Source organism: Chiroxiphia lanceolata, chromosome 3 (genome assembly GCF_009829145.1).
Source record: "Chiroxiphia lanceolata isolate bChiLan1 chromosome 3, bChiLan1.pri, whole genome shotgun sequence".
Taxonomy (NCBI): Eukaryota; Metazoa; Chordata; class Aves; order Passeriformes; family Pipridae; genus Chiroxiphia; species Chiroxiphia lanceolata.
The window spans coordinates 76,532,263-76,556,625 of record NC_045639.1 but is presented as its reverse complement, the minus strand read 5'-3'; the positions used below and the strand labels follow the sequence as shown (position 1 = coordinate 76,556,625).

Here is a 24,363-nt window from a genome sequence, read left to right as displayed (position 1 = left end):
TAGCAAATGCAGACTCTGCTCAAAACTAAAGCTGCTCCGTTCAATTCTCAAAATTATATTTTCTCCTATATATTACAGCACTGTCCAGGTGCTCTGCCTTCAAACTTGGTTCTTTTTAAGGGCTCAACCAGGCCTTCTCCCTCCAGCCCTTCCGCAGGGCCGCGAACCCGGCGCTGGGAAGCTCGGCAGCCCTCTCCTCCCGTGGGCACGGCGGGCTGCAGTGGCGGCCCTCCAACACCTCGGGAGCGACCGACAGCCTACACTGGGATCCTGAGGCCCAACCCGCCGCCGCCTCCTCCTCCTCCTTCTCCGGCAGGTGCGGCCCTCCAGGGCCGCCGCTGCGCACTGGGCGGGGCGGGTAAGCTCCTCCTGCTCGGGCACCGGAGCGGCACAGCCGGGACGGCAGGTCTGCGGCGCGGGAGCTGCTTCCCCCAGGCTCGTCCCGGCGCTGCCGTCGGAGCGGAGCGGAGCGGGGTGGAGAGGCGGTGCCGCCACTGCCGTGCGCGGCCCCGGCACCTGCCGCGAGGTGAGCGAGCGGCCGGGCCCGAGGCGGCGCTTTGCCGCCCGTGTTACCTAACCGGGACCGGGGCGAGGGCGGGGGGCGGCCGCCGGTCGCGCCTCGCCGACCCGGTCGCTCAGCACCCCTGCCGTGGGGAAGGGGGGCTGTGATGGGGAAGGGAGGGGGCGAGTGTCCCCGTTGCCACGGAGACGGGTCAAGCGGCAGCTCCGGCCGCCGGGGCGCCCCCGGGTACCGGCCGTGCTGCCGCCGGCCCTCGGCTCCGCGTGGGAGGCGGCGGGGAGCGCGGGGGGAGGGAGGATGACCCGGAGCCCGGAGGTGGCTCCGGGGCGCCGTGAGTCCCGCTTCCCGCGGGGTTATGCGGGGACGTGCTCCGGGCGCTCGGGTTGTGACGGCTCCGTGAAACATGGCTCTGCCGCCTCGAGACGGGCGCTGGAGCGCGTCTCGTTACTTGGTGCGAGCTGCGCTCTTCGTGTATCCGGACTTGAAGCTACTCGCTCGAGCGACAGAAACAAGCCTTTGCTCCTCTCGGGTGCTTACATATGCGAGAGCTCCCAGGTGGGAATGATCTAGTCACCTGGATAGCTGGAACGTTAAATCTGCAGCTCTCGGAATTTAAAAGGTGCTGCTCAGGGTTGTAGCACAGGGTTATAGCACAGGGTGGAGAAAGATTTGGTTCTCGGCACGAAATTCCCTATTTGGTCAATATGGAGCATTTCTACTGAAAAGTCTCGGGTCCCTGCGATGCTGCAGGTTGCAAAGGGCTCGTTGCTGCCCGGTTTCCCAGGCCATCGGTGGAGGGTGGATTCAGCCCGTGGAGCGAGCCCGGCTCGCCCTGTGCGGGCTCCGGCGGAGTCGGACTGACAGCTGATCCATAACTGTCACACCAAACAGTGGGAAGCAGCGTGCTTGGCATCAGGCACTGCATTGAAATGTGAAAGAAATGGAGTTACAGTTTAGGTCTTTGTACGGTGAGATAAACTGCAGATGTTGATCTCAGCAAAATAGCGTGACTACATTTTTTAAAGCTTGTTATAAATTTTTCCAGTTTTGTATGGCTAGGAGAATATCTTACAAATGTTTCAGAAGCAAGTTGAGGTAAGTCTTATTTGTGTAAATGTTCATGGCAGCATTTGTTCAGTCGTGAAAAGATCAGGAGCATACCCAGAGGCCAGAATCCTGTTAACTGTAGCACATAGGGTGAAGTATTACTGTAGCCTTGCCAATTCCTGTTGATTCCAGGATCTGCCTGCATGAAGGAGTTGGCAGGGGTAAGACCACTGAAGCGCATTCAATAGTTTAGAGTTTTTGTCCAATAACAGTGTTTTCTGTTTAAGCAGATCCTACAGAAATCCAGTGATGTGCTGAATAAGTACAGATGCATAAAAATCCACCAATATACAGCTACTCAGTCACATCTCTTTGTGTTGTTCAAGTATACAGATGATCAAAGAAAAATTTTTACTTAATTTTGAAAGTATTCCCAAAAAACTCCTTTAATCTTTTGTCTGCTGTTCAGATTGTTAATAATTTGACAGCATCTGTAAAGCACTTTAAAGTTATTATGTATGAAGTACTAAGCTACGTATGGGTATTCTGAGAAACTGTTAGAGGGTAATAAGCTCTCACTTTAGTAGGACACTAAAAATAATGCAGTCATACTAATTAATGCCTCTTAAGGATAAGAATTTTTTTTTAGATGCCTACAGTGTTTATAAATATATTGTGTTTTATTTAACAAAAGTCCCTGTCACTTCCTGTATAAGCACGCATGAAGAAATGTACATTTGGGCAGCTAATGAGTTGGCAGATGGAGGAAGATTGTACTCCTATTATTTCAAGGGGGTAAGAAGTTGCCTCAGGATTTCTTCAAAAATGGTCCAGTTTGATTGGCAGGTGTACCTTGCATTCAATTCCAAGCGAAAGCAAGTGCTTTTAAGGAAGGGAATTTTAATATGGAAACTGAGATTTCACACTTTGTAGCTCAGCGTGTAGTACAAACCACATAGAATATGAGATTAAGCACTGTCTTTACTGTTAGAAAACAATGTAATATTCTAAAACTAAAGATGACTATGCAGAAATTAAATTTCTGGATATATTTTTATGAAAGCAAGTTTGAAAGTGATTGAACTTCAAATTGACCCTGAATAAATAGCATAGAATATTGCCTCAGATAGGAAACTTGAGATTCCCTGGGATTTTCTAGTGGAATTTTAATCTTTCTTCCATTCTTCTTCTCTGTACAAAGGACATGAACAACTGTGATTGAAATGGAAACACCTGTTAAAAGTCTGTGTGTTGCTAAATGTGCAAGTGAATTTGACTCAGCATTTGAGCTTGAACATAAAAAGAAATTTGAGTAACATCAAGGAAAGTGGTTTATTTTTTTCTTCTCTTTTTATTCAGAGGAGCAGTACATTTTGAGTTTACGGTAAGGAGAAGGGTGGTTGGAAGATCGGTAGCAGATGGACATTTATGCTTGTATGGGTCATTTCTTCAGTGGGTACTTACATAGTAAAGTAAGCGTTAATGTTCAAAATGCTGTGTTCATTTAAAAAAAAATGACTTTTTTATCTCTATTTTTGATTCAGAAGGTGTTGCTTCTGCCTGAAAAGTCAGAAATTGATATAACGTAGCTTCTGACACTGATGATCAGCTTCTACAATGTAGCAAAAAGGAATGTATTCAATAAGGAATTCATGGCACTACTGTGGTGTTTTTGATCATCTCTGCTGACTGGAATATGATTAACTTAATGGCCAAGAATGACAGTAATTTAGTGCCACACTAGTATAGGGAAGTGATGATTATAAATTGAACTAGAAATGGGAGTTGGATTAAATGAAAAATGAAATTACTTTAATCACTTGGGTGAGAACAGTTGACAGAGTTATCAGGAAAAACTGGCCAAACAAAAATATCATCCACTGTAATTACGCTTTCCTACTGTAACCGCGTAGTTGTCTCATTTTAATGCTTTTATTGTAAAGAAATTATCCTTCATATTTCTCATCAATCTAAGATTTTCATATGGTACTTGCCAGTGTATTCTGTGCTCTGAGGGCTTCAATTACTCAAGAATTGATTGCAGGGAGCGTAGGGGAATCTTGTGTTCAATTTTTTGTATCTTTCTTCTTTGGAGATACAGGAGAAGTGCCAAAAGGCTGAAAATTACAGAGATTTTCCTGAGCTATTAGTAAATTTTTAAAAACCTGATTTTTAATTTTTAACTGTTCCCCACAAAAAATTACTAAGTGGTAATGGTGGTATATCCCCTCAATTTCTTGAATTATCTGACATTTATACTTGATAGTGAAAGGCATAGGGTCCTTGATGTAATGATTTCTAAATCTTCACTTCTTTCTGTTCTGACTTAATTGGCCTTTTGACCACTTATGAGATAAAATGAGATCTGCTCTTCTGTCATTCTGTATGCATACTGTATTGCAATAGTGTGTGCTTGTAAATGGGATGCTTTTATTTCCAAGAGATTTCTGAAATTTTACTGTCAAATTCTGATTACTAAAAATAAGTAATAAGTTGAAATTTTTCACAGGATCTTGTACACGATTTTTTTAATAATTTTTTGTTAAAACATTTTGGCTCATTTGTGGGTTTTACCCCTGACTGAGTTTTTGGCTTTGAACAGTTAGAACCTTCAATTTTAGAAGAAACACACTTAGGAGAGCATTTTTTGAGGGGCATTCCTACTAAGTCTGAAGAAATTCCAGGGACAAGAGGCAACTGTAGGAGGTAGTTTCAAGAGAAGAAAAGGAAGCAATGATGTTGGTGTTTGGCAACTTAAACTGGGATACCAGGAGATCTTTGAAACTCCTGGTTCTGGCTGCTCCCATATGGACCAGCCATCCTGAATTTGCCTGATTTTTATAGAAAGGGTAATGTCTAATGTACGCCAGAAAGGAACCGTAGCAGGTTCTGGCAGGTCTGGGTTCTAGGCCACAGGCTTTTGCCATTTCCATCATTCATGGGCTGTTGATCTTTGGGCTATTGACTACTGAGTAACCTGGCCGAGTGGGATTGCAAAAATGTTTTGTCAAGATTTTATCAGACTTGTGTTTTAGTTGCACTTTTAACTGTGGAGAAACTTCTAAATAGCTTAGATTTGACTCTGAAGTCCATTACCAGACTTGCTGTGGACCTGCAATATTTGACTTCTTTTCTAGGGAAGAAGTTTTGCACAGACAAGGTACCTGAACTAGAATATGTTTTGTGGTTCATGCTGTCAGTGGCAGCTAAGTCACTCAATGGGCAGATACCTTGTGGGAACTGGGATAGTAGTAGGGGGTCTATACACCTACATACATTTCTAAGCCTTTGAAGTACATTTCTCCTTTGTCTTGAGAAATGAAAGGTGTAATTTCAAAAAGTGAAATTTCAGTAGTGAATGCCATGCAAATTCCAGTCACACTGATGCCTGTTTGAAGCTACTGACTTTGATATCAGCAGTTGGAGATTCCTCTGTGATGAGAAAGCAATAAAATGTTTAAACAGTTAAGAGTAAAATAAATCAGTCTTCAGAACACCAATAATATGTGGGAATGCATGATTTTTCCCTAAGTTAGGTGACTACTCTGAACAGTTATGTAAATTGAGAATATTTTCTGCCAAAATTTCTGTAGCAATATGCTGGAGCAGTTTAGAAGAGCTGTAATTATAGGGAATGAGCTTTTTAGGGGGATAAATATTGTAAATATTTTGATTCATCAGTACTTGAAGGTTATGGTTGTTCTGAAGACTGGCTTTTGCTGCAACCATCTGTCTTTATTTTTCCTGACAGGAATGATATGTATAGTGGTGGGTTTTGACTGTATAGATGTTGTAATGCTACAGCCTAATTTATTGTTGGTTTTTCCTGAATGCTATGACTGCATAGAATGCATCTTAAGATAATGTATTTTTCCTCCGATAGCCTGAACTTTAACATCTTCAAATTTTCCAACCCCTTGTGCCTCCAGAATAGCCTTTCATTCTACCCTTCAGTAAGAAACTGCTTGAAAAAAATTCTTAGCATCACTAGTTTGGATGACAGGGGGATTTTGTTTTGAAGGTGTCATATCCAAAAGTGATTTGAGGTCCATTTCTGCAATGTTGATAAGACTTGATTTCTGTCTCGTATTTTTGGGGTTTTTTTAAATGATTGCTTAAGTGAAAACAGCACAACTTAGATGAATAAGAAATTTTGAAGAGGATGCGAGCAAGCTTATGGCCTTATTATGTCTGAAACATTTTCCATCAGGTTTCGCTTCAGGTTAAATAAAATAAAAGGGCTACTGCCCTTTATAAGCTAAACTGTACCTCTACCTGGCTTATCAAGACAGAAGAGAGAAAAACCTGTTGTTGAAGAAATGTCATCAGGTTATGCGGAATGTATTCTTCCCAGGTTTATTTTTTAAATTCTCTGAAATTGTTATTAATATTTTTTCCAACATCTACATTTAGAAGAAGAGCATGGCTTGAATAATATTTTTCCTGATCTAATACAGATTTTTAAATTATGTCTTTAAAGCAGTAATAGACCATCGTAAGTTTCTCCACTTGAAGGGATACATCTGTGGTTTTCCTCTCTTCTTTGTTATATTTAGTTTTGAAAGCCCCCTTTCAGTCAGTGGCCTATATTTTAGTTGCATAAAACAACAAAAAAAGAAAGAACTGAGGTAATGTTTTTCAGAACAGAACTGGGACTTTGACTTTAGTGAACTGTGGAGATCAAAATAGATGTCTGGAGCTAAAGGCTTAACTGAAGTACTAACTTCTTTAGTGGGGATAACAGTACCTGTTTTGTGGGTCTGGTATATTCCTTAGCTGAACTTCCTTTTCTTCCTTTTTCTCTTTCGGTAGAAAACTGAGGCAAACAGACAGGAAGGAACAGAACTCCTTTCTGGCAGGGTCTTAGTGCATCAGCACTGCAAAATGCACTGGACAGTGTGCCATACCCCTGCTGCGCTGAGCTTCCCATCCTCAGTGAGGTTACATTAAAGTACACTTGGGATCTCTTGGATTGTGGGGGGACTTTTGCATGCAAATGCAGCTGCTGTATTTGCTTGTTGAGAAAGTGCATAGGAAATGGAACGATTGTGATGTGACTGTGAAGTCTTGTATGTTTATTTTCATGTATGTGCTCCATCTTCCAAACAGAATTGCAGAGGTGCAAAAACATAGGTTTTGCTGAGAGGTAAATGGGAGGACTGGATGTGTTTTGCTTGCTTACTTAGGGAAGATAACTATGAGTTGAGGTGGAACAGAAATAGGAAGTCAGCATTAGAGAGCAAGTCAGTTCCAAAAGGTTTCTGTAACCAGGGCTGGCCACGTAACACAGGAAGCTCTCCTGGACCAGTGTGGCTGGACCCTGAAGTACATATTCAGTTTGAAGCATGCAATTTCATTTTTTAAATTTTTTTTTTCTTTTAAGGCCTGTTCATTTTCCTTAAGACCTTTTAATCAGGTCCACTGTGTGTAATGGAGTCAGATTCTGTGCTTCACTTCTTCGGATGCAAATGACAGCAGATGAACAAGTCATACACAAAACTGGCATAGTTTATACTCCTTGAAGCTGTTCACATTTCCCCAGGATTCCAAATCTGGCATAGTGCAACTGTTACCTTCAAGGTGGGAAAGCTGCTAGACAGGCTGTTTGAATTTAATGAACTAATTAGAACTAATTTATGCACTATGGACTTGGATTGATTTTTAATGGTGTTGCAAGATAAGTGAAGAGAATTGAGGTTCCAGTAACTAAACCTTGTCAGTTGTAATTTGTGGCAGTTTAAGATGTAAATACCTCCCTCTGCTCATATAACAGAGCTGGAGGAGTAGAGCAAGTGCCTGCATTTTACATGATTGTAGGCACTGCCATGGGATGTCAGTGTAGGTTTATACCATCATGCCAATGGGATGGTGGTAACACAAGTGTCACTTGTACTCTGGGACAATAATTTGTGGCAGAGCATGGGGCATACAAGGGAAGGGGACTTGAAGCTTCTTCAATGGCATAGATTGCTTCAGTGAATTACACATTGTTTCTCCATTTTATCCTATCACTGACCTGTGCACTGTGAATATTGAGAATTTTTGTTGGAAACCCAAGGAATGAATTTGCATAGGCTGTGTCCTTAGTTCCTGATGTATTTATTCTTTGCCCTGGGTAGTGAGGGAGATCGCCAAGATCATAGCAAACCAGAGCAAGCCTTGAACACCTGAAGGGAGAAGGAAAAAAAAAGTGGTAGTATGGCTATGGTGATCTAAAGATATAAGAGGGAAAGGTGGGGTTTTGTTGTTTGTTTGGGGGCAGTTGTCATTTGTTGGTGGTTTTCTGTTTTGTTTTCTCAGCTAGATGGTATAGTCTGGGAAGGAAGAAAAAAGTGCAAGACTTCCAAACAGAAATGTTTCTTTTGCTTAGACCTGAAGAAGACGCAGAAGTCCAAACACTTATCTGTTCCTTTTCTAATTCAGTTTTTGCTCCTATTTAAAGGTCAGAGATTAAAAATTTTTTAATTTTGGGCATTTTTCCTTGAAACAGCAGTTTTTCTCCAAATAAAAGTTGTGTCTCAGACTAAGGAGGATGGGGAAAGGTTGAAGAAAATCTTGAGCTGTAAATTCAGAATATTCTATTTGAAGGGACAAAAGCGCCCCTCTATCTCTTCTCAGAATTATTTTCCACCTGTTCATCTCTGATACATTTGAAAACTGTCAGAAGAAACAGACTTTATCAGAAAATTTCGTCTAATGGGTTTATGGCACCTTGTGCACTTTGTCTGGATAGATAGTTTTCAACTAAGTGCAAGTTGTGGATCAGTCTCTCCTCACCTTTCTATCATGTTTGGACACAAGATGTTCTGCAGCAATAATGGCTTTAGGTACTCATAATCCGTCTGCCCTCCTTCTGCAGCTTATAGCTCTTGTGTTTTGCTGACATCACTGTTTGTGGAAGTGTACTGTGGATTGGATCACCAGCATGTCTCTTAAAGCTTTAAGTAAAAAAAAAAACCAAACCAATAAAATAAACCAACGCCCGCTAAAAATTAAAAAGACACCCCACAGAATTCTCTCTTATACCCTTAAATCAGGTCAGGCAAGAGAAAGAAGTATAGAAACCAGCACTGCTGCTGAACTTGCACACATTCTGTCTTGAAAGAAGAGGAAGTTGCTTTGCCCTGTAGCGAATATATGTAGACTAGAGAAAGGCACGTTGACTATAAGTATTTACTTTTTTTTCATATAATAGGGGGTAAGAGGTGTTAAATCAGTGATTTTATTTACCAAATTCTTGCACTAAAATGTAGTAAGCAAATGTTTACACTGCAGCTTGCCATAAATAAACAGAAGGGTGTTTGGAAACCCTGATCAGCTTTTGTGTAGGAGAGAGCAGTCATAACAAACTGGTTCTGTGAGAAACTGAAAACAAATAAAAGATGGGCTGCTATTCATGGTTTACAAAGGCAGAAGAGACTGTGAACCAAAGAAGCAAGTAATTTTCAAATACTGAAAAACATTGTTTGCGAACCTGGGATAAATTTCAGTAGCATTTCCTCTTTTCAGTCTTTAGAAGATCTCAGGAAAAGAAAGGCAATGATTTTAACCAAATCCAGCCTCAGACAAGGGTGAAAATCTTCAACTACTGCATTCAGTGCTGCTATGAGTCTTTTGTATCTCCCCAAGGTATTTGCAAGAACATTTTCTATGTATTTCTGAGCGTTAACAATCTTGCAGTCACTTAAAATGTATTTAGCTAAAGGAAAGAATCCTTTCTTTAACAAAATTTTTTCTACAAGGAAGGCTCTTCTTTTAGTACTTAATGAGAGTGTTACCTACTACATGGAAGTTATTTTCCATGTTATTTCATGTTCTTAGCATTTGTTCAGTCTAGCATTACTGTATAAAGTGATAGACAGGCAATACTCAGATAAGCAGAGCATTTCCAGTTGTGCAGCTGAAGGATGAATTTTGTTTGTTTTTTTTTAAAGTAGTTATTGTTAAATGGCACCAAATCTCAAAATTGATGTTCTATTTTTACTTTATACTGACATGTAGTTTTTGTGATTGAGCAATGTCTGAGTATCTGAGTAGCTGATAACTCATACCTTACTTCTTTGCAACTTTTTTGTGGTTTTAATGCAACCACAGCAGCATCCCAAAGAGGGGCTCTAGCCTTAAAAGATAGACTCAGCCTAGAAATGGAGGTGATGAGGTGGTAATAAAAATCAGGGCTAAAGCTCAACCTTTTTCTTCGTTATTTCCTGTGTGGAGCGGAAACCTGTCTTCAGCACTCTTAGGGTCTTCATGGAGAATCTCTTGGTTACACGGTTCCACTGGAACCAAGTAGGCTAGAAGATGGTATTAGTAGCTCAAATGTTTTTGTGACTGTGATGGTAGGAAGAAGAAATATAATACTTTACAGAAGGGTTGAAACCTTCCATATAAACATATAATTAGATCATACAAGTTGACTGACTGTGTAGAGGTACCCACTTAGCTCTGAACAAAGTAGCAAAACACATAGAAGCAGTATTGTTGGTGTAATATTTTGTGTGAATAACATGTTGAGAAATTACTTGTATGTCTGCAGGTCTCTGCATTGGGCTGTGTTGAATGCAGGCCTGGTGGTGATCTTTTAGGAATTGCCAATTGATAAATTCCAATCCAGATTCAGAAATTTTATTCTCTCTCTGAGAAATAGACTTTGAAGACCACGTTTACATAATAGTAAATTGGGGAAATAATGGAGTCCTAATATTATTGCTGCATAGGATTTCAAGTAATCTGTGAGAAAGTTTGTATTGCCAGTGGCACTTACTGAAGGAATTTCATAAATACCTTTTAGTTCTAGTTAGTCTGCAGTTTGTGCTCTTTCTCTTCTGGAAGTGGGTGGGAAGAGCCTTTATTTGATTATCTTGGAATTGGTATAAATGCAGAGGTAAAAACTTGTATTTGTTTTTCAAATATAGTCAAGAGTTGCCTGAGAGCAAGCTGCGAAACCAAGTCCTAGTGATGATGTAGCAGCTTCCCCCTGCTCACTGGCTGATAATGCTGTCACATCTATGACTTGAAGTGCTGCAAGATGGGAAAGATCTTTCAGACCTATTCTTGCATTATTTATTTATGTATTGGAGAACATTTGTCTCCTGATTAGGTAGAGGTGACTGTAGTGTAAATGAATAAACCTAGCCAAAGCAAGAAGCCAACCCTTTGCTTGGTTGTAGTGACTCAGGTCATCTGGATGCGGTCCTACACTTCTTGGCTGCATTAGTTATGTTACTGTCCAAAGATGGAAAAGAAGCAATGAGTCTGTGCTTAGGGTGATGGATCATGTACAATACAACTGCTTGATTTATTGGCAAGGTGAGGAGCAGTCTGTCCCTTGCAAATTCTCTGACTCAAATTCAACTTCTTGTATGTGCCATTTGGTAAAGAGAAAGCAAACACAATTTAATTATCCCTTAGTCTGCAGTATTCTTACACTTGGTCATTGAAGGGAGATGGATGGGTGCTTCAGGCCATCTTTTTGCTAGTTAGCATTCTTTGGGTCACTGTGTCTCTGTTCCCAGCTCAATACATTGATGAGTTTTTATACCACTGAGTGGCTTTTAATTTTAGCATTGTCAGTCTCAAGCATTCAAACCCTTAAAGTCAATTCCCAGACATCAGTAATCACATAAATTCAGACACTTTCCATTAGAAGTCAAAAGCATGGTGTTAGATTATGTTTTCAATCTTCTCCTGGTAAACTTCAAACCTCTAAACTTTATTCCTTTTTTTTTGTGAAGTGAGAGCTTCAGGTACAGTTTGATTCCAGGAGATACATTTGGTGACAGGGAAGGAAACCACCATGACTGCTTTATTTTGGCTTTTTTGTACCTTAAAATGTGTTTATTTTTTGATCACTGCTTACCTGTGATTGCAACAAAACTATTCCCTATGTTAGAGACTGAATTAGCATTTTCCTTCCTAAATCAATCTGTGTCCAATTTTGATTTAGAAGGTTGGTTGATTTTAGTGGTGATGTTGTCCCATTGATTCTTCTAGACATGTATTAACAGGGATATATTTAGATCATAATATTTGCTGTGGTCCAAATATAGAAGCAATCTAGGTAGTTCCATGTGGGTTAGAAGCTAGGAATCTAAACTAATGAAAAAAATAAGTGGAGTAAAGGAAAATGTGAAAGTGTTGTGATACAGCTTATAAATCAGACTAATATAGTAAAATACAGCAATTCAGACTTTTCCTAAGCAAATTAACTTTATTAAATGTTATGAAGTGTCTAGTATAAAATAGTATTGTTTTGTTGGGTGTATGCAGCTTAATTAGATCATCATTCCTTTCCTAAGTGGATTGTCCCTTCTATGTCAGCAAATGTTGCTTTTGCTTGTTTGAAAGGTCATAGCAGCTGGAATCAAATGCTTTACCCTCAAACAAGAGTGATTATTAAGAAGTTAATCTCAGATCATGCTGGTACCAGCAACATTTAATGTGTTTTAAATAATTAAAAATGCTTATGTGAGATCTTGTAGGCAAAGTGCACAGTTAAGGCAATTAACAGCATAAGATCTAGTTTGATGTAAACTCTTTTCCACTATCAAAAAATCCCAAACCAGCCAACATCTAAATGAAAGAAAAAAAACCCTGTGTAATACAAGTCTTCTTACTCTGTGCTTTGAACTGCTAAAAAGATTGTGGATCTTTCAATTTTAGTTAGAGCTTTGACTTCTCCAAGTACTTCAATAACACTTTTAGGAATGAAGGTACTATTTTGACCTTACATGTGTCCATGAAGAAAAGATTTTGGGGAAAAAATCTCTTCAGGGCTCTCTTGTAGAGTTTTGTTGTTACCATATCCAGGAAAATCTTCACTGTTTTCTGGGAAATGGTAGTAATAGTAATAGGCCACTGTTGTCCCTTTGGTAATTCATGGTTTGCTTTGGTTTTGATTTCCTTCTCTACCTGGCACTGTAGTTTTGATGATGTCTATCATGGCCTCTAGGAATCCTGTCTGAAAACATGCCCATCGAGAGGTGCAGTTGCTGTCCTAGTTGGCTTTACATTCATCACCATTGATTTGGTGCTGAGTGAAGTGCTTCTCTTCCAGGGATAGCACCTATCTCCACTTTGCTTAGCTATGACTTGTTTGTTGCTTGAGTGCCTTTTACAGCTCTTCCCATCCAAACTCAAAGCCCTGTTCCATGCTAGAATCCTAGGTGTCTGGGCAAAGTTTGATAAGTTACCTCCCGTTGTGTAAGGAGCTCCATTCCTTTTATTACAAGAAGATCATTAAAATACGAGTGGTTTGTTTAAAAGATTTAATTTCTTCTTTCTTCACTACTGGGAATGCTGTACAGTTGTGTACCCTTGGAGAAGTGCTTGCCAATAGCTAGGCATCTCTTAATTTGCCTAGCTGCATCTGTAGAAATGATATAGCAATAATATGTCCCTAATTTTTTTTTTCGAACGTGCAGAGGCATTTCTACTAGCAAGCTACGAGAAAAAGATACACAGAAATGTAGGCTGTTAAACTATGAATTTAGTCTAATTCTCATTGAAGACCTTGACCAAACTATTAATGAATTCGAAAATAGCAAGGTTTGACCTCAAATAAATAGTAGAATTACTGTGAGAAAATTTTTGAAAATATCCTCACTGAAACTTAGTTACATAAAATAGTTTTGCTCTTTATCAGGAGTCATTCAGGGCTCAACTTACTCGCTGGAACATGGATGTCTAGTGCAATTTGAGATACTGATATGGAAGAGACTGGATGTCCTGTGTGTTGCATGTCATCTGTTTCATCTCCCCAGGAAGATGTCTCAGATACTGTAGTGGGTCTGAAATGACAGTAAATTTCTGTATATTATCATCTGAATTTAAGTCTTAATTGAGTTTAATTGGAAAAATAAAAATCAGTACATGCATATATAGCTTACAAAGTATTATTTTTGTTTATCAAGTGAAATAATCATCAAACTTCATATAAATGGTAGTTGCACCAGAATTGCTACTGAGTTTTCCTACTCTTAAAAAAAAAAAGAAAGACTATTTGTTTATGATGAAATAAGTGTTTAGTGCTGCAGTACATTTGCTTTGGATTGGTATAATTCTAGACAGGAGTTAAAAGGATTCTTAGGTGGTTCCAATAAATGGAAAGACTGAAACTTATAAATATGCCCTAGTGGGACACCTAAGAGAGATGTGGAGCATGTGCATTTGCTCTGGTTTTGATAGAATTTTCCCTTTTTTGCCCCTTCTGTTTCCTTTTATGAGATAAAATATCTTCAAGAAGATTGGAATGTAGAATAAATAGGACATGTGGGACTAATATGCTCTCGCATGCATATAGTACATTGGTAGTCTTCTCAGCTGTACCACAGAGAATCACACAAAACACAGAATTGTATAGGTTGGAAAGGACCTCTTGAGATAATTAAGTCAAACCCCCCTATTTAAGCAGATTCAGCATAGAGCAGGTTGTCCAGGAAAGTGTCCAGAGGTGTTTTGAATATCTCTAAGAAGGAAGACTCCACAACCTCTCTGGGCAATTTGTTCTGATGTTTAACCATTGTCAGAGTAAAAAGTATTTTCTGATGTTTAGCAGGAATTTCACTTGTGTTAATTTGTGCCCATTAAGTTATAGAAGAAGCAATTTTTTAACTTGAATTATAAGTAGCTATTTGTAGCATTTAGTGACTTTTAACAAGGTAATTATTGCCCTTATAATTTTAAAAAATATAAAAGTTGTTTTAGAAACAAAGAAGTGCTCCTGCAGCCGTTTTTTTTTTTTTTTCTGCTTTGCACCATTTAGCTTTCTCAAAACACAAAATCAAAGGATATGCTGAGTTGGAAGAAACTCACAAGGATCATCAACTCCAACCATTAGCCCTGCACAGGAGCATCCCCAACAGTCACACCATGTACTTGAGAGTGTTGTCCAAACTCTTCTTGAACTCTGGCAGGTTGGTGCTATGACCTCTTCGCTGGAGAGCCTGTTCCAGTGCCTGGATGAAGAACCTTTTTCTAATATTCAACCTAAACCTCCCCTGACACAATTTCAGGCCATTCCCTTAGGTCTTGCCACTGGTCACCACAGAGAAGGGATCAGTGTCTGTCCCTCCTCTTCCCCTCGTGAGGAAGTTGTAACTGCAGTGAGGTCTCCCCACAGTCTCCTCTTTTGCAGACTGAACAGACCAAGTGACCTCAGCTGCTCCTCATAGGGCTTCCCCTCAAGGCCCTTCACCCTCTTTGTTGCCCTCCTTTGGATGCTTTCTAACAGCTTAATATCTTTCTTATATTGTGGTGCCCAAAACTGCACACAGTATTCCAGGTGAGGCCACAGCAGTGCAGAGCAGAGCGGGACAATCCACTCCTCGACTGGCTGGCGATACTTTGCCTGATGCCCCCCAGGACACGGTTGGCCCTCCTGGCTGCCAGGGCACTGCTGACTGATGTTCAACTTGCCATCAACCAGGACCCCCAGGTCCCTTTCCATGGCACAGCTTTCCAGCATCTCCTTCCCCAGTCTGGATGTGCATCCAGGGTTGTCCCATGCATTCCAGTGCAGAATCTGGCACTTTCCCTTGTTGAACTTCATGTGGTTGGTGATTGCCCAGTCCCCTAATTTGTCGAGGTCTCTCTGCAGGACCTCCCTTCCTTCAAGGGAGTCAACAGCTCCTCCCAGTTTTGTTATCTGAAAACTTGCTTAGTGTCCCTTCCAGTCCTGCATCCAAGTAATTTATGAAGATGTTGAAGAGCACAGGGTCCAAGATGGAGCCCTGTGGAACCCCACTAGTGACAGGTCATCAGTCTGATGTTACCCTATTCACTATTACCCTCTGTACTTGAGCCAATTGTTCACCCACTCCATGATGTGTTTATCCAGCTATGTGCTGGACATTTTGTCCAGAAGGATCCTGTTGGAAACAGTATCAAAAGCTTTACTGAACTCCAAAAAGATGACATCAACTGGCTTCCCTTGATCAACTAGATGGGTTACCTTGTCATAAAAGGAAATCAGGTTTGATAAGCAGGACTTTCCTTTCATGAAGCTGTGCTGGCTGTGACTGATGACAGTGTTGTCTTTCAGATGTTTTTCAATACTTCCCAGAATAATTTTCTCCATAACTTTACTGAGTCCTGAAGTGAGACTGACAGGCCTGTAGTTTCTGGGGTCCTCCTTCTTGCCCTTCTCAAAAATCGGGGCAACATTTGTCATCTTCCAGTCAGTTGAGACCTCTCCAGATTGCCAAGACTGCTCAAAAATCATCAAGAGAAGTTTTGTGATGACATCAGCTAGCTCTTTGAGGATTCTTCAGTGAATCCTATGCGGTCCCATAGCATTGTAGGGATCCAGCTGGAGCAGCAGATCCAACACAATTTCTGGGTTGGCTGGAAGTTGATCATTCTCACCGTTATGGTCGTCCAGCTCAGGGCACTGAGACACCCTTCATCTATGTTGAAGACAGAGGCAAAGAAAGTGTTAAACACCTCTGCCTTGTGTCTGTGCTTGTTTGTGAGGTGACCATCCTCATCCTGTAACAGGCTTATGATATTTCTATACTACCTATTGGCATTAATATATTTGAAAAAACTCTTTTCATTGTCCCCACGTTTCTGGCAGCCTCAACTCCAGTTGAGCTTTGACTGCACAGATTTTCTCCCTACAGTGGCAAGCAGCATCTCTGTATTCTTTCCATCACTTGACCTTTCTTCCACTGGGCATACACCTCCCTTTTTTACCTTATTTCCAACAGAAGATCCCTGCTCAACCAAACCAGCCTTCTGCTTCACTTGCTTGATTTCTGATATTTGGGAATTGCCAGCTCCTGGGTCCTTAGGAGATGATATTTAAAAAGTGACCAGCACCGATGGACCCCAGCACCTGCAAAAACCTTTTTTCAGGGGACCTTACTTACTAATTCCCTGGGCAGCCTGAAATCTGCTCTCCTCATGTCCAGAAGTGAGGTTTTGCTGGCACTTCTCCTTTCAATAGATTTTAAACTCGATCACCTCATGGTCGCTGTGACCAAGACAGCCACCAGTCTCCACTTCACCCACAAAATCTGCTCGTCAACAAGCAGGAGATCAAGGAGAGCATCTTTCTGAGTTGGCTTCCTTAAGACCTGTTCCATAAAGTTGTCATCCATGTTTTTTAGGAATCTTCTGGCTCAAGTTACACCAGCTGTGTGATGCTCCCAGTTAATTTCTGGCAAGTTAAAGTCCCCCATAAGGACAGTTGACTTCGAAGTGTCCCTTAGTTCCTCAAAGAAAATTCATCAGCATCATTGTCTTGGCTGGGAAGTCTGTAGTAGACTCCCATGATGACATCTGCATTATTTGTTTGCCCCTTGATTCTGACCCAGAGGCTCTCAACTGTGCCATTGCTGACTGTGAGCTCTGTATGTTCTAACCCTTCTATAACCTACAGTGCTACTCCTTCACTTTTTCTGCCCTACCTGTCCTTCCTAAAGAACCTGTAACTATCCAACAGGGAACTCCACTCACAGGACACATCCCACCAGGTTTCGCTTATGCCAGAGGTGTAAAATCTCTGGGATTGGGCCAAAGCTTCAAGATCCTCTTGTTTGTTCCTCATGCTGCCTGCATTGGTATAGAAACATTTCAGGTGTGGTACATTGTAGTCAACACCTCGTGAGACAGATTGATGGATCCCATGAGTGTTCATTTCTTCAAGCTTTGACACACCACCCCTTGCTCATCAAATCTAGTGGCGTTTTAGTGATTGGTATGCAATTCATAAATTTCAGTTAGGCATTTAGGACTGTCTCCACAAATTATCTGATGTTTGGTTCTAGGAGCAGTATTTACAAACCCTAAATACTTGATGACATTAACAGTTTAATGTCTTGGTAGTGATTGATGCTTAAGAACAAAGATTCTCAACAACTTGCATGTTGTTTTCATGTATATGAAGAGAAGAACGATTTCACTGATAGAAAAATCAAAAGTACACAGGTTTAAAATCTGTATTTGTACTTAATTAGACACTACTACTTTTGGTCTGTGTTTGGCCCAGCCACCTGTGAGTGTCTGTTCTTTTCCTGCCAAGTTATGAGAAAACAAGCACTGATAAATGAGAACTTCATCCTTGAAGGAAGCATCTTGTATAAACTGAAATTAATTGGTGACTGACTATTGGCCGATGGCCCTCCAAGGGCATAGGAAGGAGAAAGTGAAGAAGAGGAGGATGAAGTAAGCCCCCAGACTCATTTAGGAAAGACCCCTGAGGTGTAGCACGCAGGTGCGAGGAAATTCGAACGTACACACGCATGCCCAGAAGAGGTACCACTTACATAACGAGGGTAGAGACCGAAGGCCTCTAGCTGGGTGGTACTGGCCACACCTGCCCAGGTAGACGTCACAGGCTAATTGTATAAAAAAGCAGATAGCTCGTGCTGGGAGCGAACTCAAGCTTCGCGTGGAGGACAACGTTGCCTTTTGCAGGGATGCCCTCTATCTTGTGAGCCTGCTGATGCTCTGGGGATGCAGCTTCTGCTATGGGGAAGTCTAAGCATTCTGGGGTTGGTAAGACAACCTCGTAAGTAACACCTGAGTAAGTGGGGTGTTTATACTGAGGTCTTATATCCCTCCTCTTTCTTCTCTCTCGGGTTCTCGTCTTGTTGGCCACTTCTTTGTAATAAATATTGTTTTATTGACCTTTCAACGGTGTACTGGTTTCAGTTTCAGCATTCTCCTGGCTACAAAATCCCTCACTCTTCTGTAAGCAAGCACTTAACTGTACTCTTACAAAGTCTACATTCATAGTGCCCTTGGGAATTTAAGCAGCAAGTTGTTTCACACAAGAAAAAAATATGTTTTACTTTTCTTTTGAAATTTAGCTTCTCCTGGTTTGTTTTGTTTGTTTGTTTTTGTTATTTTGGGGGTTGTTTGTTTTTGTTATTCTGGGGTCTGTTTGTTTGTTTAAATAATCTAAGAAGCATTGATGCAACATTTGCCTAAAAATGGATCTGAGTCTATCATTAAATCTGTATGTACCCAAAGGATTTAAAATATTCTTGGATTGTCTCTGAAAAAATATAGAGCACATTCAAAGCTGATGGCAAACAAGAACTCAAATGTCTCTCTAGTAACCTATTTGATAGTGCTTAATTAGAGTGATATTTTGCTTCAGTATGAGGTATTACCTTAATGTGAGTTTCCTAAGAAGTGTTGTCAAAGTCACAACTCACACTGTGAAATGCATCGTACGCATCTTCACAATGAGTTTTTTTAGGCTGTATGTCTTGACACCTCCTCTCCCTACCTGATATGTTCCTTCTGCTCTGAGAGGAATTTTTATTTGCTGGATTGACACTGGGTATTAATGACAGTGGTCAATATCAGAACATTTTCTAGGTCGCTGGTCTGGAACATCGAATAAAGTCTGGGTTAGGAATGTTGAGCAAAGGATGAGAGAAAAAAAAATAGATCTCCCATTTCAGTAAAATATGCTAGTATAAAGTCTAGAAGTCTTGTGCAAAGCCTAAATAAAAGCTCTGGATGAATCCCTGGAGAAAAAGAATCCATTAACTCTACCATCAGCTTGGACATGGCATTCAGCAGTTTTCCTGTGTAAGAGGTCAGGTGTCCTGATGGTTTCCTTTGTGCTACCAGCAGATATGTGAACCACAGCTTCTTCCATCAGGGGATGGGAACTGTACTGTTCCCAACTGTCTTAATGCTTCAAAAACTCACAGTCTAGCAGATTGTACTCACAGAGAGGAGGGAGAAAGCCACAGTTCCCCTAATAAATCTGCCCCTTGATACCTGTCTTGAGGTGAGAGCATTTCTCCTTCTGTTCGTATGGTAAGAGTTTTCTTCCTTGACCTGTTTGTACACTCTCTCTCTCTCCCACTCTCTCTCTCTCTCCCGCTCTCTCCTTCTCTACTGCAGCTTGAACCACTCTGGGCAGTTTATAGCTTAATGCAGAGCGCAACAAGGGTGCAACAAATTTTTCTGACTTCTTCAGTGCCACTTTCCTCATCCCAGATCAAGCTTATTTGTGTTTTTTATTAACTAGCCTAGTTAAGGTTATAGAGGTAGCAGTGACTGTGTAAACATGTTGCAGGCGTGTAAATGTAAGAAATAGTGATCTTACAGTAATAGAAGAGTGTACATGGTTGAAATTCTATTTTTCCCAAATAATGGGTGGTTTTTTTTGATCTGCAGAAGGCAATGCAAAACAGGGTGAGGGCCTGGAAGCAGTCAAATATGCAGACTTCACTGCTTACAGCTTTTGTGATTGCAATATGTAATAGAATTTGAAGATGGGCAACCCTCTCCATTTTCTCCCCCTACTTCTTGCCCACAAACAATGGCCAGAAATACATTTGCCTATAGGTCTTATTTTTTCTGGTCATCTAATTAGTTTTAATTTTCCCTTTCAAAGTAGATTTCTTTAATGTTTAAATCAAATCTGTTGTTTCAGTATAGAAGTGTTTTAATCACTCTGAGTTCGTTGTGAGGAAAAGGTTTAGATTAGATGGATCTACTTCAGAGCTCTAGCTAACTTCAGCTCCCATCACTCCTACTTAAACTTCTAAGTTTAAGGCTGCATGTGAAAATTCCTTTTATACTTAAAGCAGCTTTCAGCCAAACAGTAAATACAGGCATCACTCAAATTCAAGAGTTTATGCTGGAGTGGTATTAACCGGGCTTATAGAAGTTTTGACATAATTTAAGCGTGGAAAAAAAGTCTTAAGGGAGTGTGTATGTCTCCCTAGTGTTGTTATACCTCATTGACTTTAACACGAACATAAGTTATATGAGAAGAATTTCACTTCGCTGCTTTTTTTGAAAATTCAGATGTTCATCAGGAAGTAATGGAATTAGGAACCTGTACCTTTTATTGTTGTAAGAAGACTGAAGGGAATTTCGGTTTTGGCACTGGAGCACTTAGCTTTTTGCCTTTTCTAGCATTCTTAGCTTCATGGATGTGTAACCTCTTAACACTTTTTAAAAGAAAAAATCTGGAAGAGCTATACTGACTGCATGGAACAGCAGCATAATTGCAACCACTAGCACTAAGATCTGCTGCTCAAGAAAACTGTCAGGGATTATTTGCTGTAATCCAGCACAGTCAGCAGAAAGTGAAGGCAAATGTTCTGCAGATGTTTCTCCACAAAAAAGATGTGGAACTTTATGATCTTGATTTCTATTCTAAAATCTAGACAGAATGGCCTCTAATAGACATTGATGCTTTTAGTTGGTTTCTTCTAAATCTGATGGTTTTGTCACACGCAGGTTTTAGTCCAGGATTTTCCCTGCCCTTGGCTCTTTGTCGTTCTTCTTTCTGTACCTTCCCAGTCTTCACTCCTGAGCATTCAGTCTTCTTGTCCAGCAATTAGAATTATTCCCAGCTGACCTCTGACATCTCTTCCTGTGACTGTGCTGTAGAAAAGTCCATCCCTTCTCATCTATTTTGCCCAGATACTTATTTGATTTTAGTATTGTGTACTATTCCACTGTTTCCCCTTTGCAAAAGAAGAAAACCAAGAAACAACTGCAGCTGTCTCACCTGGTCTTCATCACCAGCTTCTTCCATGTAATTTTTGTTTCCTCTTCTGACTTGTTTCTCACTTGTCATGTTCTTCTTGGCCTCATTCAAATTTGTTTCATCATCAAAATGAAAGACACTGCCCAATTTGCTTAAAGCTGCCAGAAATCTTTTGATGCTCATTTTTCTTCACACAAAGATGTTTGCAAAAATCTTTGTTGTCTTATACTGAAGAGTGGAGGAATAGTCAGTTAGCCAGTTATGTCACAACGGATTAGAAGGCATCTCCTGTTCCTTCAGAGTAAAATTCTATACTTTAGTGTTGACTTAAATGACTTGATTTTTTCTGTTCAAAAAAACTGAGAACCCAGAAACTCTGTAATAAAGAGTGCTGTGTTCTACCCTTGACCTTGCTCAAGGGAGTGAGATTGGAACTAGATGATCTTTAAGATCCCTTCCAACTCAAGCCATTCAATGAGTCTGTATGGGGTAAAATTGATGGTGATTTTAGTGATCAGTTACTTTATGACTTAAATATTTTTTCAAAATAGAGATATGGATGTCAGTAACCTGTTGCAATGCTCTGATGTTTAGAGAAGTGCTGTGTGGTTGTACTGTTATGTACAGACTGTTTTCTTTTTTCTTTTTTTTTTTCTTTTCTGATTCCTGGTATTCAAAGCACCCACTGGACATGCAGCAAGTATTTTATATTATTGTAATTATGCTGGGGAGTGGTGGTGGAGGGGAAAAGACTTCTTGAAATATTCTGGTCACTGTCCTGGAGGTGTAGGTTATCTTGAAGTTTAGTTCTGCCACCCTGTGGCTGCTGAAGGCCATTCTTAGAAGGTACGTGTTTTCTTGGCTGCTGGTAGTCACAGCCTTTTACTTTTAACTTCATGAATGCTGTTTCATGGAGAAAGTTGAGGGCCTTGTAGGTCCCATAGAGATGTATAAACTCTCTTATGTTTTTATTGAAATATATAAATACTTGTTCACTGGAAATGCCATGTAGTATTTAGACATATAACTGATCACCTCAGTTATGCAAGGCTGTACACTATTGATCATCAGATAGTCTTTTATTTTCTTTTTGTTGAGGTCTAGGAAAAATCTTGAAAGCATACTCTGGCAAAGTAACTGAAGATTTTGGTTCATGCCAGCTGCCCAATGCCTTAAGAACTGAAATGCCCAGGAACTTTCATTCTGTCCCTTATAATGACTGTGAACTCAATCTATGGATTAGATACTATACTTTGAGAGTTCTTTGCATATTTATTGCCTAGCTTTGAGAAAGATGAGAAAATAAGTTCACAGAACAATAGAATAGTTTGGGTTGGAAGAGGCGTTTGAAGGTCATCTAGTCCAGTCCCCTGCCATGAGGTGGGATATCTTCAGGCCAGATCAGGATCCATTTGTAATATTGTTCTCCCAGCCATTCCCTAACAATGATAAATGGGTCAGCTGTAAGTAATGGCCTGCGCCTTTCAGCAGGTAATTAGTATCATAGCTGAAATGGTTGCAACAGTGAGTGGTTCTGAAAAGCTAAGCTGCTGGTGCACAATGGTATGCTATTACAGTTGTATAAAACTTCCTTTTTTTCAAAGGAAAAACATGAAACAGTATACACACATCCTGGAAGCAAACGTGTTCTTGAAAGTCATCAAACTCCGTGTGGTTTCCAGTTCAGTTACATGATTATATGTGGTTTTATCACTAGAATGCAACAACTTCTTGCTCAGGTGGTAGCTGAAGTAAAATATGCCTTAAGTTACACAGATGACCATGGACCTGGATTTTATTTTATCTGAATGCCTCCTCAGAAAAAAATGTTCAGAATGCTGATATATTGAGATATGTAGAAGATATAAAGCCACAAAGAGGATGTAAAGACATAAAATATGTTTCTACTTGTACAGCCTGTGGTTTCATTTTATATTTCTGTGGTTTAAGATCTTAATGATTCTATGAAGTCAGATAGTAATTTGGTAGTAATAGAAAATAAACTTCATTATTCTAAATGTCTGTAGCTGATGGCCTGAAGATAATAATGACCTTTCCAGTCTCACAAGAAAATAGTTTGTTATTAATCAGAAAATTGTTTGATTTTATTATTTTGCTGAATTTTTTCCTGAGTGTTTTGATCAAACCCTATTTTCCCAAACAAATCCAGGTTTTCAATTTTTTTATTCCCTTACTGTTGTAATTGTCATTAAATCTAAGGGCTTTTTTCAGTACTGTGAATGCTTTCTCTTGAAAGTCACTATATTGAGGGACTGCATTAGATGAGCAACTTTTGATTGAGCTGAACTATGGTTTCACTGACAACAGTGGGCAATGGCAGATTTTTCCTCACAATTGTGATATTCTTGAACATTTTTTATGGAAAGAGAAAAATATTTCAACTCTCAAAGATGTCAATGAAAAAGGGATAATGTGGTGTCTCCCTGTCATGGGGGAGGAGTGTGTTAATATACTCAGAAGAGCAGGTTCGCAATGAATCTTTTTCAAAGCTGTTTCCAAGTATTTTCCCTTTGACAAATTAATTTGGCAGAGCTGTGATTAAAAAAATAGAAGATAATGCTGTCCTTTTTTTTTTTCTTTGAATAGTAAGCTCACAATTTTGTTTCTGAAGAGACTCTTACTCTGAGAGAAGGTGAAGTACAGCTTGAAACGATGGGTTCTTCTGACTTACTAAAACCACAGACAGAACCAGAAGCTCCTATGAATAAGGCTCTAAGCTGGAATAGAAAATTGCCATGGGTAAATCTTAATGGGTTTATTCCGTATCCATGACAGTCTCCATCAGGATGTGCTATGATATAATTCTGAAATGAAATTATTGTGTACTTTTCATAGTTTTTAAAAGTTGCATTTTCTTTTTTTAAAAAAAGACAAAATTTAAAACAGATATTTGAAGCTGTCAAAGGGAAAATAGCATTTCACTGTATACAAATGCTTTATCTTCATGACTTAACCAGTTGGTCCAAATTTTGCTTTTTTATGGGGAAGACCTTATGATCCCTTCAGTTTGCATATACATCTAATTTGAAGTGGTGTGGATTTAAGTGGAAGTGTTTTTCAATACTTAAAACACACATTTAGAAAAGGAGTGACTTGAGGGAAAGAAGGTAACTAATTAAAGATAAATACTTGAAAATGCAAAAATCTCTTCAAAATTATATATATATTCAATATTTGTAGTAATTTTAAGCAATTTTTGAGTACATGAATTTTCATCAATTTCTATCTAACCTAATTTGGCACACAGCAAATGTAATGTAAGTAGTGTTGATTCACCATTTTCCAACACAACTTGAGAGTCATA

At 39.9% G+C, this 24,363-nt stretch overlaps 1 protein-coding gene across 4 annotated transcripts in view; it reads left to right on the top strand.

Moving 5' to 3' along the window:
* The first annotated feature begins 216 nt into the window (after positions 1–216).
* KLHL32 (kelch like family member 32) overlaps positions 217–24,363 on the top strand; it is a 125,533-nt gene continuing 101,386 nt past the window's right edge. The window contains exon 1 of one of the 4 annotated variants that reach the window (XR_004356221.1): positions 217–526. The gene's annotated coding sequence lies outside the window, so the exon portion shown is untranslated. Of the gene's footprint in view, positions 527–878; positions 1,616–24,363 lie in introns of those variants that run through there. The other 3 variants (XM_032683614.1, XM_032683616.1, XM_032683615.1) reach the window with 3 other exon arrangements.